Raw genomic sequence first — 19,926 nt, 5'->3', positions numbered from 1 at the left:
GCCACGGGGACGGGCTGGCGCTGCCGGGAGGGGCTGACGCTGCTTTCTCCGTCTGCGCTGCTCAGGCTCCCGGCTGTTCTATATGGAGCGCGCCCTGCGCTGCGCGAGGTTCCAGCCCTCGGGTGTTCCACAAAAGCGCGGAATGAAAAGCTGCGCCTGCTCTCTGTGCCTTCCCCGTCAGAGCGGTCCAGGCAGCCAGGGGCTCGGTGGGCGCACTCTCCCCAGGTGTGGCGCGCCCCCTCCCTTCCGCGGACCCAGTCTCAGTTTCCGCTGGCGCCAGTCGGGTGCCTGCACCTTCTGCCCTCCGCGTCCCCAGCCCCAGTCCCCGCCCGCGCCGGTCGGGTGCCTGCGCCCTGTGTCTCGCCGCGACCTTCCCCTCCCACCTGCCTCCTGCCTCCGGCGGGGCTGGGCCGGTCCGCAGCCGGCGAGCTCTTCTCTGGACTTTCTAGGTCTCTTTGTTCTGTGAACGGCAGGCAGTGTGTTCGGGCCGGTTAATTTACTCTCTCTCCTTTGGTCTCCCACAGTTCAAGTTGGCAACTCACAGAAGCTCTCTCCGATTGTCCTCAGGGCACTCAGGCCCGGACCCCACTCCAAGCAATGCCGCCTAAGATTCCCTTCCCGGGACGGATCTCCGTCCTTAGCTCTTTTATCTCACTTTTAATCTTTTATATTTTGTCCTACCTCCTTCCGAAGACAATGGGCTGCTTTTCTGGGCGCCTGATGACCTCAGCTAGCGATCAGAAGTTGTTTTGCGAAGTTTGCCCTGCGTTCAGTTATTCTTTTGATGAATTTGTAGGAGAGAAAGTGGTCTGCCCGTCCTACTCCTCCGCCATCTTGGCTCCTCCCCTCCCTCTTTCTCCTTTTTAATTTAGTTTGCTTTCTGTTCATGCTTTGCTATTTTTTTTATTAAGTTTTCTAGAAATTTTATTTTAATAAAATTAAAAATAATCAGCTTTTGGTTCCATGTATTTGACTACTTTCAGTTTTTTTACTAATTTTTCCAGCTTTACTTTTTTTCTTCCCTGTTTTTAAGATGATTTGAATGTTTAATTATTTTCCTCCAAAGGTATTTAGTCTTTCCTAAACCAATAAAATCACAATTATACATAGGCTACTTATATTTGCAAATAATTGTTCTTTCCTGTTATAGTCATAAGACATGACATATGTAATAACATTCCTGTTGTCTTATGGGAAATCTATAGGATATTAAAAAGTGAGTTTCACAATGATCTTTAGCAAGAAAGATCATTGCTTAAATTTTTTTTCTGTCCAGTACTAAGTTTTTCTGGGAAAATATAAAACAGTATCTTGACAAACTGCAGCTATCATCCCTTTCCTTTTTTTCTGTGTCAGGTCACTCTTCATTGTTGAATTTGCATTCTCCAGCCCATGCATGACACTTAGAATAGCAAATACATCTGCAGGTTCTGCATCTGTGGATTCAATCAACTGTGGACTGGGATTTTTTTTTTTTTTTAAGTTCTAGAAAGTGCCAAAAAAACAAAATTTGAATTTGCCACACACTGGTGATAACTTACATAGCACTTACATTATGTTAGGTATTGTAAGTCATCTAGAGATGATTTTAAGTATACGGGAGGATGTTTGTACGTTATATGCAAATACTATGCCACTAGCCACTTGAACACCCATGGACTTTGGTATCTGTGGGTTTCCTGAAACCAATCCCACATAGATACTGAGGGTCAACTATGCAGTTCAAATACAAACTGCCACAAAAGTAAGAAAAGGTGCTAATTCTCATTATTAGTAGGAAAATGTGAAGGTAGCCTGTTTTTGTTAGCAACTTTGGATGAACTTCGTTTGATCCTGTTAGCAACAGATGACAGATGAAAATGTTAATCCATTGGGTGAATCTGTACCTCTCAGTTATGAGGTGAAGGATATGCCTCCTCGTGCCATCTGTTTCATTATCAAAAAGCAATACAGGTATTGGGGAGGACGAAGTACAACCACTGCATGTAAGACAAGCAATAGGGATATACTGTACAATACGGGGAACATAGCTAATGTTTTATAATAACTCTAAATATTGTGTAACCTTTAAAGCTGTATTAAAAAATAAAAATTTTTAAAAAGGGAAAAATATATATGGTCCTCAAGGAGGCAGAAAGTGTCATTTCTGCAAGATTGCTCTGTTCTCTGTGTAATGTACTCACGTCACAACAACAAGATTTTTGGCTGTAGCACAAACAGAACTTAACCAGGTGTCTTACACTCCTGATTCCGTTTTCTAAGACAGCTTCTGGCTGTTTAGCTACATGTGAACACACACCAGAAATGGGATAGCATTCTGCCCTACTTTAACCACATCCACCACATTCAGTTCAGTTCAGTTCAGTCGCTCAGTCATGTCTGACTCTTTGAGACCCCACGAATCACAGCACACCAGGCCTCGCTGTCCATCAACAACTCCAGGAGTTTACTCAAACCCATGTCCATCAAGTCGGTGATGCCATCCAGCCATCTCATCCTCTTTCGTCCCTTTCTCCTCCTGCCCCCAATTCCTCCCAGCATCAGGGTCTTTTCAAATGAGTCAACTCTTCACATCAGGTGGCCAAAGTATTGAAGTTTCAGCTTCAGCATCAGTCCTTCCAATGAACACCCAGGACTGATCTCCTCTAGGATGGACCGGTTGGATCTCCTTGCAATCCAAGGGACTCTCAAGAGTCTTCTCCAATACCACAGTGCAAAAGCATCAATTTTTCGGCGCTCAGCTTTCTTTACAGTCCAACTCTCACATCTATACATGACCACTGGAAAAACCATAGCCTTGACTAGACGGACCTTTGTTGGCAAAGTAATGTCTCTGCTTTTTAATATGCTATCTAGGTTGGTCAAAACGTTCATTCCAAGGAGTAAGCGTCTTTTAATTTCATGGCTGCAATCACAATCTGCAGTGATTTTGGAGCCCCAAAAAATAAAGTCTGACACTGCTTGCACTGTTTCCCCATCTATTTGCCTTGAAGTGATGAGACTGGATGCCATGATCTTAGTTTTCTGAATGTTGAGCTTTAAGCCAACTTTTTCACTCTCCTCTTTCACTTTCATCAAGAGGCTCTTTAGTTCCTCTTCACCTTCTGCCATAAGGGTGGTGTCATCTGCATATCTGAGGTTATTGATATTTCTCCTGGCAATCCTGATTACAGCTTGTGCTTCTTCCAGCCCAGCGTTTCTCATGATGCACTCTGCATATAAGTTAAATAAGCAGGGTGACAATATACAGCCTTGACGTACTCCTTTTCCTATTTGGAACCAGTCTGTTGGTCTATGTCCAGTACTAACTATTGCTTCCTGACCTGCATATAGGTTTCTCAAGAGGTGGGTCAGGTGGCCTGGTATTCCCATCTCTTTCAGAATTCTCCACAGTTTATTGTGACCCACACAGTCAAAAGCTTTGGCATAGTCCATAAGGCAGAAATAGATGTTTTTCTGGAACTCTCTTGCTTTTTCGATGATCCAGTAGATGTTGGCAATTTGATCTCTGGTTCCTCTGCTTTTTCTAAAACCAGCTTGAACATCTGGAAGTTCTTGGTTCACGTATTGCTGAAGCCTGGCTTGGAGAATTTTAAGCATTACTTTACTAGCGTGTGAGATGACCGCAATTGTGTGGTAGTTTGAGCATTCTTTGGCATTGCCTTTCTTTGGGATTGGAATGAAAACAGACCTTTTCTAGTCCTGTGGCCACTGCTGAGTTTTCCAAATTTGCTGGCATATTGACTGCAGCACTTTCACAGCATCATCTTTCAGGATTTGAAATAGCTCAACTGGAATTCCATCACCTCCACTAGCTTTGTTCATAGTGATGCTTTCTAAGGCCCACCTGACTTCACATTCCAGGATGTCTGGCTCTAGGTGAGTATTCACACCGTCATGATTATCTGGGTCATGAAGATCTTTTTTGTACAGTCCTTCTGTGTATTCTTGCCACCTCTTCTTAATATCTCCTGCTTCTGTTAGGTCCATACCATTTCTGTCCTTTATCAAACACATCTTTGCATGAAATGTTCCCTTGGTATATCTAATTTTCTGGAAAGAATAATTAGCTAGAATTATTAGCTGTCCAGTGAATTTTCTAAATTTCTTATAGAATCAGCAGCTTGCTTTCCTCTATGAGCTATTATACTTGATAGCCTGAATCCACAAAGTATTGGGATGCAACATTAAAAGACGTCTGTCTATTAAAAGAGAGAAGCTGCCAAGCAGAGGACCCCTCCAGTGAGTTCTCTCTATAGTGTGTACACCTAAACAGTCTTCCCATCCTCCAACAGCTATTATTTTTAGCACCCAGGATCACTGCAAACACTGTCCCCCTCTGGGCAATGTTCTGCATTTGCATCAGCAGTAACTGAGGCAAGGCATTACTGACTCTCTGCCAAGGCAAACCTTTCACTGCTGCTGCTCCCCTGGAACCCTACTTCCGGGGTCTTCTGAGGGTTAGAAACAGGCCCTCCTGGTCCAAAATATTTCTTCCACTGACCTGCAAATGTGCCTGGAGGCCTGAACTGAATGTAGGCCTTATGGTATCTGAAAGGACTAACAAATATTCCAGCTAGAATATTAGCTGGAGTTAATGGATCACTCCTTTCTCCTTAAGGGCTTCCCTGGTGGCTCAGTGGTAAAGAACCCACCTGTCAATGCAGGAGATGCAGGTTCCATCCCTGGGTCACGAAGATCCCCGGGAGAAGGAAATGGCAACCCACTCCAGTATTCTTGCCTGGAGCATCCCATGGACAGAGAAGCCTGGGGGGGTTACAGTCCATGGGGTCGCAAAGAGTCCCATACGACTGAGCGACTGAATAGCAATTCCTTTCACCTTGGCAGAAGAGATGAGACTGATAATGGAAAGATTTTCAGGACAAAAGAAGTCGGTGAGCTCTGGAGCTTGGAGCAACTTGGGGTCAGGCCTGAAAGCTGTTTAACCATTCAGTTTACTAATCAAATGTTGCCCATCTATTGCATGCCAGGACTCTGTCAGGTGACGGGGTTACATCATTAAGTGTCATCAGGGGCCACGTCAGTAGCTTTGGTGATGGAAGGAGATGACATAACTAACCAGCCACTCTGAAAAGTGTGTGGGTTGAGGTGTGCGCCCTTGCATTTGTGCCTGAGGGCACCTGGCCAGGCCGGGGCAAGACTGGCCCTGAACAATCACCTCTTCCATCCACAGGTGGTTTCTGGCTGGTGAATCCCCAGTCCAAGTCCCAGCAGTGCCTCTCTGTACTTTTCGCTCATTCGCTTACCCTCAGCCAGAAACATCTATCCTAGAGTATCAGGAGTGCACCTTTCCTTCTTAGCTCTGGGTTATTCACAAGAATGTTCAATTGAAACAAATCTATCAGAAACACTTTCTAGCGAGCTCACCACAGAATGGTGCTAATTCTTCCCAAACCTTCAGGAAGCAAAGTGCTATGATATCACCTTAATTAAAAATAAATTCTAATGAGATACTTGATGCAGATGCAGAAGTACCTCTCGGTGACATTCACTCCAGTCTTAGAAATTAATTCCAAGGCCCACTGGCATTTATCTTTGATTTAGAAAGGGGAAAATTGCTTTCCTTTTTCTTCTTTAAAATTTATGTAACTATTACAGAGGGAAAATTAGAGTGCATGAAATATAAAAATTGAATTATAATCCAGTGCAGCACATTTCCTTTTCCAGAAAGTCAAATGTCATCTGCCTGTGAGCTGATGAGCTTCCATTGGGATCCTTAGACTTTTTTTTCCTTTCTACCTATAGTCTTCAAATTAAATTTTCATCATTTAAGGAACTCTAGTTGTTTTCCTTTTATGCAGGCTATGCCAAAACATAATCAGGTTCTCTGAGAAATAAGTAGGTTACATGAATATATTGCCAAGATAGGATTAGGTGCTCACCAAGAAATGGATGGAAATTACTGGGGAAATACAATTCAGGCATTTGATCATGGTGATGAAAACCCAATATTACCTATAGTGGAGCATGAACCATTGGATTTAGAAATTAGGAGGCCACTGGTGACTTTTCTAAGTGTAAAAAAAGCATTTCTTTCTTTGATAGGATCATCTGAATCTTAAGTGCACTTTATTTTTTTTTCCATTTATTTTTATTAGTTGGAGGTTAAGTGTACTTTATATCAATTTTAATTTTTTTCTGATTGCAATTGGTATTTTTTAAAAAATGTATACAAAAGGGCTTGGCTCACTATATTCTAGAGCTATGAGAGAGAAGACTCAGAGAAGTTTGGTTTCTGTCTTCACATTGTTCAAAGTTTATTTTCTAGTCTGGCCTATAAAATTAGATTAAAATAATTAACAGAAGTTAATTATTTAATATGTTTAATAATTTTAATCTGTTTCCTACAATAGAGTTTTTATTCACCATCTGCTAAGGTGTGTCCAAGAGAAACAGATTTTATTCAGTATTATTCCAATAGGGAAGAGAAGCTTCAATGAAGCCGAGTTTAACTCCAAATACAGCAAAAACAGCTGGGGATTTGTAGCCAGGCAGAATGGAGGCGGGCAGTGGGTAGAAAATGACTAAGAATCAAGAGTAGGGGGATTCTTGCTAAAGTGGTCAAACAGGATTCTTGCTGAAAGGAGCCATCATCAGTGGTGTGCAGTGAGGAATTTAATCAGATATCAAACGTGTGGAGACTCTAGCTAAGCAAACTTAGCAGCATTTTTGCTAAAACTGGGCTTGGTAGGCCAAAGACAGAGACCAAAGAGGAAGCCTAGTTAAAAAGGAGCTCAGAGGAGCCTGCCTTAAAGTTTGGTCAAGAAGAGAGTCTGTAGGGCAGCAAATAAGTATCCTCTCCCTGGCCCACTGCAGTCAATTGATGGTGGCTGCCTAGGGGCACTTCAGAAGAATACTGGCGCTTTCCCTGGGTCTGGAGTCAATTAGCCCTGGTGCTTTCCAACTGTGGTGCTGAGAAGACTTTTGAGAGCTCCTTGGACAGCAGGGAGATCAAACCAGTCAATCTTAAAGAAAATCAACCCTGAATACTCATTGGAAGGACTGAAGCTGAAGCTCCAATACTTTGGCCACCATGATATGAAGAGTCAACTCATTGGAAAAGACCCTGATGCTGGGAAAGACTGAGGGCAGGAGAAGGGTTCGACAGAGGATGAGATGGTTGAATGGCATCACCAATTCAATGGACGTGAACTTGGGCAAACTCCAGGAGATGGTGAGGGACAGGGAAGCCTGGTGTGCTGCGGCCCCTGGGGTCCCAAGGAGTTGGACACAACGGAGTGACTGAACAACAGCAGCAAACCCGGATACAGGGGGAGGGTGCAGCACACACAACCCGTAGGGGTGGACTTCTGCTTTAAAAGAACAAATCTTTCATTCTAAAAGGGGCCACTGCTCACAAAGACTGGTTCTCCTTGTCCAGCGTTTCTCAAACCTGAGTGAGAGTCAGAATCACCTGGAGGCCTGTTATTCAGGGAAGGCTGGGCCGGCCCCCAGAGTTTCTGCTCCAGGAGGTCTGGGGGTGGGGCCCAAGATTCCGCATCACTAAGAAGTTCCAGGTGATAGTGATGCTGTTGCTTTGGGGAACCACTGCGCAGGGACCTTTCTCCGCCTCAGCACCTCTCCTTGAACGAGCTGCCGGGATTCAGCCCGAGGGCACCTGTATCTCCCCAGATACACCCCCCACCCACGAACTGCCCGATGAGCGAGAGCAGGTGTGTGCAGACACAGGTATTTGGGAGCTGGTGACTGGAAAGAGTATCTTTGCTAACAAAACATTCACTCACTCCCTTTACTGGACAGGAAACAATATGTGAAGCAGAAGTGGGTAGACATCTCCATGGAGTGCAGGGGGCTGTATACCAACTGCTCTCCGAGTATTTTGGAGAAATGAGGTAGGTATGCTAATGTCAGGGGAAAATATATGCCACATTGAAACAAACATGTGCCACATTCCTAGGGTAGAGCCAGCCCGCCCTACTGCCTGCGGACTGGGCTGCATCCCTCCAGGATGTCAGTTCTCTTGAAGCGGGGGTGAGTTTAGAGCTGAGTTCTGTGGGGGAAGTTTCCTGACCTTCTCCCTCACACACAGCCCGCTGGGTCATTTATAGTTCGAATTATCAGTTATTAGTCACAGAAATAAAACTGGAATAAAGTCAAGCTGTCTCAGTTAACCCCTCTGCCACATCTGTGGATATTTTAAGCTCATTCTGTTAAGCAGCCTTGAATTCTTATCCTAGAGCAATTTCTACCCTATCTGTTTGATAATAAGATTTGAACCCTGGACTATACTTCATAATCTAAAAGGCCACGGATTCATCCAAGGAGCCTTTATTATGAACCATGCTTCAAATACAGCTTTCACCTATTCTCTCCTTTCAAAATTCTTCTAAGGTATATATTAGAGCTTTTATTTATCCCCATGTGTCTTAATTTCACTTTCTTTTTATCCTCTCTGCTGCATTTTGGTTGATACTGTATTTTTCTATAAATTTACTATTTTTCACTGTCTATACATCTATTTTTCTTTGAGCTTTTGTGTCCCAGTGGCCATATGTTTAGTTTTAAGACTATCTTTTTGGTTTTGTCAAAGATTTGCTCTTTTTTTTTTCTCATGCTGTCAGTATCTTATCCCATTTCTGTCTTTAAACATCTTAGGCTTGTTTTAAATTCCCTTTGATATAGTGCTATTGCCTTCCAGTCTTGGTAAAACATATCTTCCAGCAATCTCTATATTCCCGATTCTCTTTGTTTTGCTTTCTTGTGTCACATTGCAACTTTCATTGTATTACTTTTTACTGTGAGAGTCTCGTCCTTGGGCTGTTTTCCGTGGGAATCCCCTGTGTGCTGGTTATGGCTTCATCCTTACAGAGTGTTCTGTGTTTCCCGTGTTGGGAACACAGTGCGCTCACTTCGGGCAGATCTCTCGTGTTAGGTTCTTAACCTGGTGTCCTTCCTACGTGAATGCAGACTTCACACTGATGTGCAGCGCAGGAGTACGGTTCAGATTTCTCAAGAGTGGTTATTTTTCTCCCGACCTCCTCAGGGAAGGCAAACTCCCTTTAACCTTCCCACACACATGGCAAGTTAAAGGGAGTGCTTCCTGTCTGGGTACACACACCCCAGGGTCAGAATTCACTCCCCACCAGCCTTCATCCCCACGTGTCAGGTCCCACACATGGAATCAGTTCTCTGGCTTCAGTTTCCACTCACCTTTCTGACCTGGAGTTTCCTGTTCATTTCTAGGTTTTGAGCTGAGTGATGTATTACAAAAAAAATTTTTTTGGAGCATATTCAGCATTTTTATGTTCTAAAGGTTAAAAAGATATTTTCTTTTTTCATCCCTGCATCAGTTCTGTCAACTTTACTGACCTCCAAGACTTGAAGTACTGGATCATTATCCATGTCATCCCTAACAAGGTTTGCTTCACTTAATATAAGATGCAAAAATCCTGACACTAATGTTTCCTTCTTTTTGACTGTCTCTTCCACTTTCTCCCTTTTGCATTCTGCCCATATCACCCCAGCTGGAGGGCCTTTCCTGGTATGTGTCTTTTGGTGGGGAGAATGATTTTCATTTCAATCTATGTGATAAAGGATTTCCCACTGGGCCAAACATATTTTCTGCCCTATTTAATATCACATCTTTCCTGGCAGCAGCAGCTCAGAGTTTTTTTAACTTTTCATCCTTTCACATTCCATATTGAGTAGATGAGACTTCCACATACTTTATCTCATTTGATCCTCTTAAAGTCCTGCATAGTTACTATTATCTTAATTTCATAGAGTGGAAAACTGGGCTTCAGGGGATAATTAACTTGTCCACGGTTGGTAACTAACAAAGTTCCCCTTCCTCCACTGAGGAGGAACGCTACCTAGAAGACAGCATGCAAGGAGCTTTACTGGCCCTACTCCTCTCCTGCTATTGTTGTTCAATCACTCAGTCGTGTCCAGTTCTTTGTGACTCCATGGACTACAGCACACCAGGCTTCCCTGTCCTTCACCACCTCTGAGAGCTTGCTCAAACTCATGTGCATTTTGTCTAGGATGCTATCCAACCATTTCATCCTCTGTCACCCCCTTCTCTTGCCATCAATCAATCAGCATCAGGGTCTTTTCCAATGAGTCAGCTCTTCGTATCAGGTGGGCAAAGTATTGTAAGTTCAGCTTCAGTATCAGTTCTTCCAATTAATCTTCAGGATTGATTTCTTTTAGGATTGACTGGTTGGATCTCCTTGCAGTCCAAGGGCCTCTCAAGCATCTTCTCCAACACCACAGTTCAAAACCATCAGTTCTTCAGTACTCAGTCTTCTTTGCCCACATCCATATATGACTACTGGAAACACCATAGCTTTGACTATACAGACCTTTGTAGGCAAAGTGATGTCCTTGCTTTTTAATACGTTTTGTCTGTCACAAGCTTTTCCTCGACGTGTAAGTGTACAGGGCTCCTTTCAGCCAGAGAAATTCTATTTGTAAACCTGCTCAGAGAAGCCTTTGTAAGACTGTACCCTTTGTTTTGTATATCTGAAGCAACACCAGAATTCCCTGCAGATGATTATGATAAAAAAATGATTCTGAGAAATGCATTCATTTGCTCTCTGGAAAGCTGTGTGTTGCAGTTTTAAGCTTCTTGGATTTATTATCTGAAATTTCTAAGCTTTATCTTTTGGCACTGACTGCTACAAAATTATAGAAAATGGCTTTAGAGACTCAATATATTTACACAAAGATGTGTTAGTGTGATAATTCTGTATCAAGGAATATTACGTATTTTAATCTTCAGAAATTCAATTGGTATACTGATGTATCAAGGAATATTACATATTTTAGTCCTCAGAAATTCAATTGGTATACTGATGTAAAATTCATAAAATTGAAACTGCTTTGGCTCTGATCTTCATAATGAAAGTGTTGTAATGCCTTTAAAAAAACAGCATTAATGTCCTATTTTGAGACCTCAGTTCTCCTTGTCATCTTTGTCCCTCTCACCCTGCAATAAGTGAGCCCCTGAAATGACCCAAAGTTGTGTGCCTTTTATCTTGTTTGTCTTATGGAGTGAATAACCAAGGAGCTACAAGCAGCCTTGGGGGGCAGCTCCCATGTCTTTTTGGGGTCCTCAGGGTGCCTTCGGAGGGCACTCCTCTGTCCCCTCCTTCCTTACTTTTTACACAAAAAGGGAACTGCGGGGTAGTTTCACCCTCCCTGTGTTTGTTCTGTGGCTTCAATAATATGAAAACTAGAATTTTCATAACATGCAGCAGCAGGGGTTTTTATTTTAAGGAGACAGAAGAAAAAAGAGGAAAAACACACAAACCGACAGTTAAACCCACAGCATCTAGAAACCTTCGGTTTTACTTCTCTTAAAGAGAGAACGGTGCTCTGAAGATTTTCACCTCTGGGTCTTAATGTACGAAGATGTTTTTGACACTTCAGAAGGGTTGGATGTTTCACAGTCATGGGTAGATTTCTGCAAACTGTTTTGTTCTAATACTTTATTCAATGTCAGTCTTCCTATCTGCAAATTCAGGTAGAGTTACACATTAACATCTTTTTAGATCTTGAGAGCACTCATTGTTATAGATGGCATGTTTGTGTCCCCCACCCCCAATTCATATTTGAAACCCAATCCCTGATGTAATAATGGTGTTTGGAAGGTGGGACCTTTGAGGGGTGATTAGGTCACGTGGGTAGAGCTCTCAATAATGGGAGTAGTGCTGTTATGAAAGAAGCTACAGAGCACTCCTTGCCCCTTCTGCCAGGTGGTGGTGGTATTCAGTCGCTAAGTTGTGTCCGATTCTTTATGACCCCATGGTCTGCAGCACACCAGGCTTCCCTGTCCTTCACTGTCACTGGGAGTTTGCTCAGACTCATGTCCATTGAGTTGGTGATGCCATCCAAACATCTCATTTTCTGCTAGGTGAGAAGACAACAAGACAGGGTCTATGAACTAGACCTGGGGGTCTGCCTATAAGCAGACCCTCACCAGACACCTAATCTGCTACTGAAACAAGAGGGAAGCCGGCAGAGCACAAACTGTAAAAGAATGATACAGCCTGAGGACATGATATAAATTGATTAGAACCAAACAGGTACAAGATGGCAGATGAGTTGACTTCAGTACATGCTCACTGTATCACATCAGCTAAATGCACACCCACCAGCACCATGACAGTTCCAAGTTTGACTAAAGACCAAAAAGTGGGTGGTAGCCCAATTCCTGGAAGTCCCCTTCCCCAAAATAGTTGGAATACTCCTCCCACTCATTAGCCTATGAAACTACCCAGCCTATGAAAACTAACTACACCATATTTTGAGGTTACTCTCGACCTCTGTAGTGGCCCACATTCTCTCTGTGGAGTGCATTTCTCTCTAAACAAATCCACTTCTTTGTTTAGTTGCTAAGTTGTGTCCAACTCTTTTGTGACCCCATGGACTGTAACCCAGCAGGTTCCTCTGTCTGTAGGATTATTCAGGCAGGAATACTGGAGTGAGTTGCTATTTCCTCCTCCAGGGGATCTTCCCAACCCAGGGATCGAACCCAGGTCTCCTGCATTGCAGGTGGATTCTTTACTGCAGAGCCACCAGGGAAACCACTTCTTACCTATCACTTTGTTTCTCACTGAATTCTTTCTGAGATGAGACATCAAGAACCTGAGCTTCATTAAGTCCTGAGACCAGGTAGGTGTGTGACCTCAGTTAGAAGACCATGAGTTCAAGTCCCAGGCTGGGGCACACAGTTTCAGCTTCACCTTGATTTTGCATTTCCCAGTCTTCAGAACTGTGGGAAATAAATTACTTTTGTTTACAAGCCACTCAGTCTATAGTCATTTTGGTATGGCAGCACAAATGGATGAAGACACCCACCCTGCCACCCTAGGGAATTCTTACCCAAGCTAAAAATTTCACCTAAATACCACTGACTAGATAAAGAAAAGAAACAGATGATGGTCTTTAATTATTGCCTTCAGACGATGTTCAGCAACATCTGCCCACTCACCGTGCTGTAAAATGTTCTTAGGGGAGGAGGACTGTCTCAGCACTATATGCTTACTCTGGTTAGTAAGGATCGATTTATATGTACGTCTGTGTGTATTGTGTTATGCTCCCCAGCTCCTTCTGTAAGCTTCTATTTCGTCAGTTCCAGGATATGTGTTCTCAAGAAAGGAAATTTGGGATGCCTGATTTTTGCTCTGCATTTATTTTCTTACTATTAATCTTTGGTGATTCTCCCTCTATGAACTTACTGAAAACATTGGGTAATACATTTGGGAGAAGAATGTCAAAATCTGTATTGTATTGCTGAGAGAATTAAAATGATCCTCCGGAGGAAACATCTGACACACACACAAATATCTTAAGCCTCATTTATAACAAGAAAAATAATTCCTTGAAAAAAAGTGAGGAAAGCACAGAAAAATAGGGTTTTGGACTCTGCCCAAGACAAACCAAATCAGAGAGATTAATTGTAAAGGTGTTTTATGGTTTCTGCATTAGAAAGGAAGAAATGGCCAGGTCAGAAGTGGTCCTCATTTTTGCAAGTACATACAGGAAGCAGTGACTTGCTCTGATTTTCTAGTTGTCTTTCTAAGTATTTTTTCTAATGAATTCTCAGTAATTCACATGACTTCCAGCCCTCCCATTCTGCTCACTGGACAGCACACAGCAAGGATGAGTTGTGGCGTCAGGTCAGTAAATCTGTGTTGGGCTACGTCCTCAGTCCACAACCTTTAAATCATGCTCTGACTGATCTACCACCAGGGAGCTTGGCTTTTGCCATTTCCAAATATACAGTATTGATTTTGTAACCAATACCTCAACAGTTAATCAAGAAATGATTATTTATGGAGCACCTTTAATTTGTTTTTCACCACTTGGGCCTGAGCAAGAGTATCCTTTATCTGTCCTCACAAAGCTGATGCTAATCTGACTGGAGAGATGCATTGGTCAATATGTATTAGACACGAAGCAATGAGAGAGCTGTGCAAACCAACATCAATACAATTAATGTCATAGAGCGGAAACTCTCTTTGGGGTTCACAGACAAGGGAGATCTAGGGGAATAGAGACTATGTAGGAAGGCTTCAGTCATGAAGGAGGTTCAATGAGCCACGGGCAAAGAGAGATACATTATTGGTCAGCAAAAAACAAGTAAAAATATGCTGAGGCAAGATCTGTGGCTTGTGGTGGTAAAAAACACAGCCTACATAGGGAAAATAAGACTGAGGAGAATTGTGGGCCATCCTACACCTTTATCCGCATGCACTGACACAAATCTCCATACAACTTAAGTTCAGCCATTTTTGGCCACTTGCCATTATCTTTATCCATTTGTTTATTCATCTTCTCATTCAATTGCTCAGGGAGAGTTTATAGAATGTTCACCTTATGCTGATATTGTACCAGTCACTATGGGAGCAAGGGTGAGCAAGGGGTCATTCTATCACATTGGTTACAATCATGGGTTTTGTAGTAAAATAGGCTTGATAAAGGTCTGGTTCTGCCAGCTACCACTGGAACAAATAATTTAATCTCTCAAAGCATCAATTTTGTAATCAGGAAGTATGAATATCTTATGTGACTTTTTAGAGACTTTTTAAGATGAGAACCATTTTTAAGTCTTTATTGAATTTATTACAATATTGTTTCCATTTTATGTTTTGGTTTTTTGGCAGAGAAGCATGGGGACCTTAGCGCCCTGACCAGGGGTGGAACCTGCACCCCCTGCATTGGAAGGCAAATCCTTGACCAGTGGATCGCCAGGGAAGTTCCCCTTATGTGGTTTTTATATTTAGTATGTTTTTGCCTAGCCTTCCTTTCTCCTTATCAAATTTCCTTTAGAACTGCAGATCAAGATGGTGATAAGGAGAATCCTGAACTTCCCTCATCCCTCAGATAAACTGAATGTATGGCTAATAGGCTGTAATTTCCTTTGAGAGAAATTCAGAAACTACTTTGGTGACGCCTATGTGCTGGACCTGGCAAAGCGCCAAACAGCTGGTAGGGGATCCCCAACTTCCAGCTTCCCCTTGAGGAGCAAAGGGTCTGGACCACATGTCTCTTACCCCCATTTTTAAGGCTCCCACCCAAAGGACAGGACCCCAAAAAACCTAGCTCTGAAAGCCAACAGAGCTTGTGTTCAGGAGACCCATAGAACTTAAGCAGTGAAGCAGCAGTTCTCATCTCATCCTCTGCCCCCCAGATGAGACGGTTGAATAGCATCACTGATTCAATGGACATGAACTTGGGTAAACTCCGCAACTAGTGAGGGCCAGGGAGGCCTGGCGTGCTGCAGTCCATGAGTCAGTGCAGAGACAGACACGACTTAACAACTGAACAACAACAGCAAAAAAGCAGCTCTTAGTGAGGGCACAAGCACTCACCCTCGTTATTCCTGCCAGGGCTCAGTGCACAGGAAGTTGGCAGAGAAGTATATCTCTCAGTCTCCCCTGGCAGAGTCAGCCTGCCTATGTTACATTCTGTTTTGCTAATTAGTGCCCATCCAGCTGCTAGCAAAAATTCTCCCTGGCTCCCAGAAAGTCTGGTGGACATTTCCCTTGCCTTCTCTCTTGGGCTTGCTCTAACAATAAAATCAGGTCACCAGCAACTCTCTTGAAGGAACTTGTCCAGGTATCAGTTCAGTTCAGTTCAGTCGCTCAGTTGTGACCGATTTTTGAGACCCCATGGACTGCAGCACACCAGGTTTCCCTGTCCATCAGCAACTCCCAGAGCTTACTCAAACTCATGTCCATCAAGTTGGTGATGCCATCTAACCATCTCATCCTCTGTCGTCCCCTTCTCCTTCTGCCTTCAATCTTTCCCAGCATCAGGGTCTTTTCCAAAGAGTAAGTTCTTCGCATCAGGTACCCAAAGGATTGGAGTTTCAGCTTCAACATCAGTCCTTCCAATGAATATTCAGGAATGATTTCCTTTAGGATGAACTGGATGGATCTCCTTGTAGTCCAAGGGACTCTCAAGAATCTTCTCCAACATCACAGTTCAAAAGCGTCAATTCTTTGGCACTCAGCTTTCTTTATAGTCCAACTCTCACATCCACACATGACTACTGGAAAAACCATAGCTAAGACTAGACAGACCTTTGTTGGCAAAGTAATGTCTCTGCTTTTTAATATGCTGTCTAGGTTGGTCATAGCTTTTCTTCCAAAGAGCAAGCGTCTTTCAATTTCATGGCTACAGTCACCATCTACAGTGATTTTGGAGCCCCAAAAAATAAAGTCTGCCACTGTTTCCATCTTTTCCCCATCTATTTGCCATGAAGTGATGGGTCTGGATGCCATGATCTTAAGTTTTCTGAATGGTGAGTTTTAAGCCAACTTTTTCAGTCTCCTCTTTGACTTTCATCAAGAGTCTCTTTAGTTCTTCTTCACTTTCTGCCGTAAGAGTGGTGTCATCTGCATATCTAATATTATTGATATTTCTCCCAGCAATCTTGATGGCAGCCTGTGCTTCATCCAGCCCAGCATTTCTCATGATGTGCTCTGCATACAAGTTAAATAAGCAGGGTGACAATATACAGTCTTGATGTACTCCTTTCTCGATTTGGAACCAGTCTGTCGTTCCATGTACAGTTCTATTTGTTGCTTCGAGACCTGCATACACATTTCTCAGGAGTCAGGTCAGGTGGTCTGGTATTCCCATATCTTGAAGAATTTTCCACAGTTTGTTGTGATCCACACAGTCAAAGGCTTTGGCATAGTCACTAAAGCAGAAGGAGATGTTTTTCTGGAACTCTCTTGCTTTTTCGATGATCAAACAGATGTTGGCAGTTTGGTCTCTGGTTCCCCTGCCTTTTCTAAATCCAGCTTGAACATCTGGAACTTCACGGTTCACCTACTATTGAAGCCTGGCTTGGAGAATTTTGAGAATTACTGGGCTAGTGTGTGAGATGAGTGTAATTGTGCAGTAGTTTGAGCATTCTTTGGGATTGCCTTTCTTTGGGACTGGAATGAAAACTGACCTTTCCCAGTCCTGTGGTCACTGCTGAATTTTCCAAATTTGCTGCCATATTGAGTGCAACACTTTCACAGCATCATCTTTTAGGATTTGAAATAGCTCAGTTGGAATTTCATCACCTCCACTCGCTTTGTTAGTAGTGATGCTTTCTAAGGCCACTTGACTTCACATCCCAGGATGTCTGGCTCTAGATGAGTGATCACACCATGATTATCTGGGTCATGAAGATCTTTTTTGTGTAGTTCTTCTGTGTGTTCTTGCCACCTCTTCTTAATATCTTCTGCTTCTGTTATACCATACCATTTCTGTCCTTTATTGTGCCCATCTTTGCATGAACTGGTCCCTTGGCAAGTCTAGTCTTTTCCATTCTATTGTTTTCCTCAATTTCTTTGCACTGATCACTGAGGAAGGCTTTCTTATCTCTCCTTGCTATTCTTTGGAACTCTGCATTCAAATGGGTATAGCTTTCCTTTTCTCCTTTGCCTTTCATTTCTCTTTTTTTCACAGCTATTTGTAAGGTCTCCTTGGACAACCATTTTGCCTTTTTGCATGTCTTCTCCCTGGGGATGGTCTTGATCACTGCCTCCTGTACAAAGTCATGAACCTCCATCCATACGTCTTCAGGCACTGTGTCTATCAGATCTAGTCCCTTGAATCTATTTGTCACTTCCACTGTATAATGATAAACGATTTGATTTAGGTCATACCTGAATGGTCGGTCACCTGATAATTTGGCAAAGAACTGCGTCACTGGAAAAGACCCTGATGCTGGGAAAGATTGAGGGCAGGAGGAGAAGGGGATGACAGAGGATAAGATGGTTGGATGGCATCACCGACTCAATGGACATGGGTTTGGGTGGACTCCGGGAGTTGCTGATGGACAGGGAGGCCTGGCGTGCTGCGGTTCATGGGGTTGCAAAGAGTCGGACACGACTGAGCGACTGAATTGAACTGAATGGTCTGGCGGTTTTCCCTAATTTCTTCAGTTTAAGTCCAGGCATAGGTGATGAGAAACTGAAATAGAAAGATGAAAAGGAATGATGGGAAGAAGAGCAAAGGGCTGGAAGAGGGAGCTGCCCAGTTGTAAGGAAGGCAGGTAGAGACTAAGGCAGTGAGTACTGGGAAGGAGACAAGGGACACTAGCAGTTGGGGGGCATGACACAGGTAGCACATAAGCTTCTGTCTGGCTGTCGAGACCTTAACTGATGTAAGTCTCTCCATGTGAAGTCATGGAGAGGAGCAAAGCCTATGTGACCAATACAGTAGACTGAGGCAATGCAGAGTAAATAGGCAGTGGGAAAGTCAACCACAGAGCACCCGTCATGCACGCTACGAGGCAGTACCAGTGATGCAGCTCACTGGGTATCACTGTTCTCACAGAATCCATGTAGTTGTTCTACAGAGTCTTGTACTATATTTTGCTCCATATTTATTTACTTTAATCCAGCTTTTTATTATGGGAAGCTTGACCTTTTCCTGGGATTCCCAAGTGGAGCTACTGATAAAGAACCCCAGTGCCAATGATGGAGACCTAAGAAACCCGGGTTTGATCCCTGGGTCAGGAAGCTCCCCTGGAGAAAGAAATGGCAACCCACTCCAGTATTCTTGCCTGGAGAATCCCATGGACAGAGGAGCCGGGTGGGCTACAGTCCATGGGGTCGCAGTGTTGGACACGACTGAAGCTATTTGGCATGCCCATGCATGCTGATCTTTTCCAGGTAATTTGGTTGATGGGATAGCTCTTCTCTGACTTTGGCTGGACTTACCTAATATGGGAGGTCTCAATATCCAGGGATCCAGGGGTAGAAGTCACATATCTAATGCCCTTTATATTTAGGGTCAGATCAAAGCTTGACTCCCTGTATGCTCAAGAAATATTAATTCAATAGTATCTTTAGGAATGTCTTTATTATAATCTGTAGAGATTTAGAGAGGGGTGTGAAAACCAGACAGGAGAAAAGGTCTGAGGATGACATCAAAGTTTTACATTTGTCTAAAGAGATTGATTGTGTTTCTGGTAGAAATGTAGACTCTGGGGTAGGGATCAGGTTGCAGGGTGAGGGAAGACGGTGGGTCTCAGGATCACAGAGCTTCCAATCTACACCATTTCCCCTTTAGTATTTTCATGCCTCTCCATATTATCATTACTATCAAACTCTTATTTTCTTCCTGTGCTCATTAAATGGCTAATAGTAGTGCCAGAGAATGAACAATGTTCTGAATCGTGTTTTAGATTTTCAAATGGTCATAAGCAGTTTCAGTTCACTTAATCATATTATAATCAGCAACAACAGGAAAAAAAACAGTAAAACTGCTCTTTCACATCTCAACAATTACACTGATTTCTTAATGGTAGATGTTGAACAAAAGATCCATGTTACAGGGAGAAAGTAATTTTAAAATAGCAGGTTTACTATATTATCAGTTGTGTCCAGAATGATTTGCATTAAATACAACTAGGAACTATCATGAACTGTCTCCTACGTGTTTTTCACTTTTTGCAATTATCTAAAACTTTTCTCTGAACAGTATTGTTCACATAAATATGAAGGTTCACACTTTCAGACATTGTCTTGTCATAAAACTTTATCTCTTTTAATCGAAAGGAAAGAAAGCAGGCACAGGTACACTGGACACTGTTTAGTGATGTCACCAAAGGTCTCTGTTGAGTTTACAGTCACTCCTCAGAATCTGCTAGGAAGTGGTTCCAGGACCCCTGAGGATATCAAAATCCATGGATGCTCAAGCCCCTTACATAAAATGGCCCAGGATTTGCATGCAATGTAAGCACATCCTCCTGTACACTTTAAATCTCCTCAAGATTTATAATAGCAAATACAGTGTAAATGCTATGTAAATAGTTGCCTGCACACAGCAAATTCAAGTTTTGCTTTTTTGGAACTTCCTGGAATTTCTTTTCCAAATATCATTCATCCAAGGTTGGTTGAACCTGTGGACACAGAACCACTGAAA

The sequence above is a fragment of the Dama dama genome, chromosome 30, assembly GCF_033118175.1.
Source record: "Dama dama isolate Ldn47 chromosome 30, ASM3311817v1, whole genome shotgun sequence".
Taxonomy (NCBI): domain Eukaryota; kingdom Metazoa; phylum Chordata; class Mammalia; order Artiodactyla; family Cervidae; genus Dama; species Dama dama.
This window is presented reverse-complemented; position numbering follows the sequence as displayed.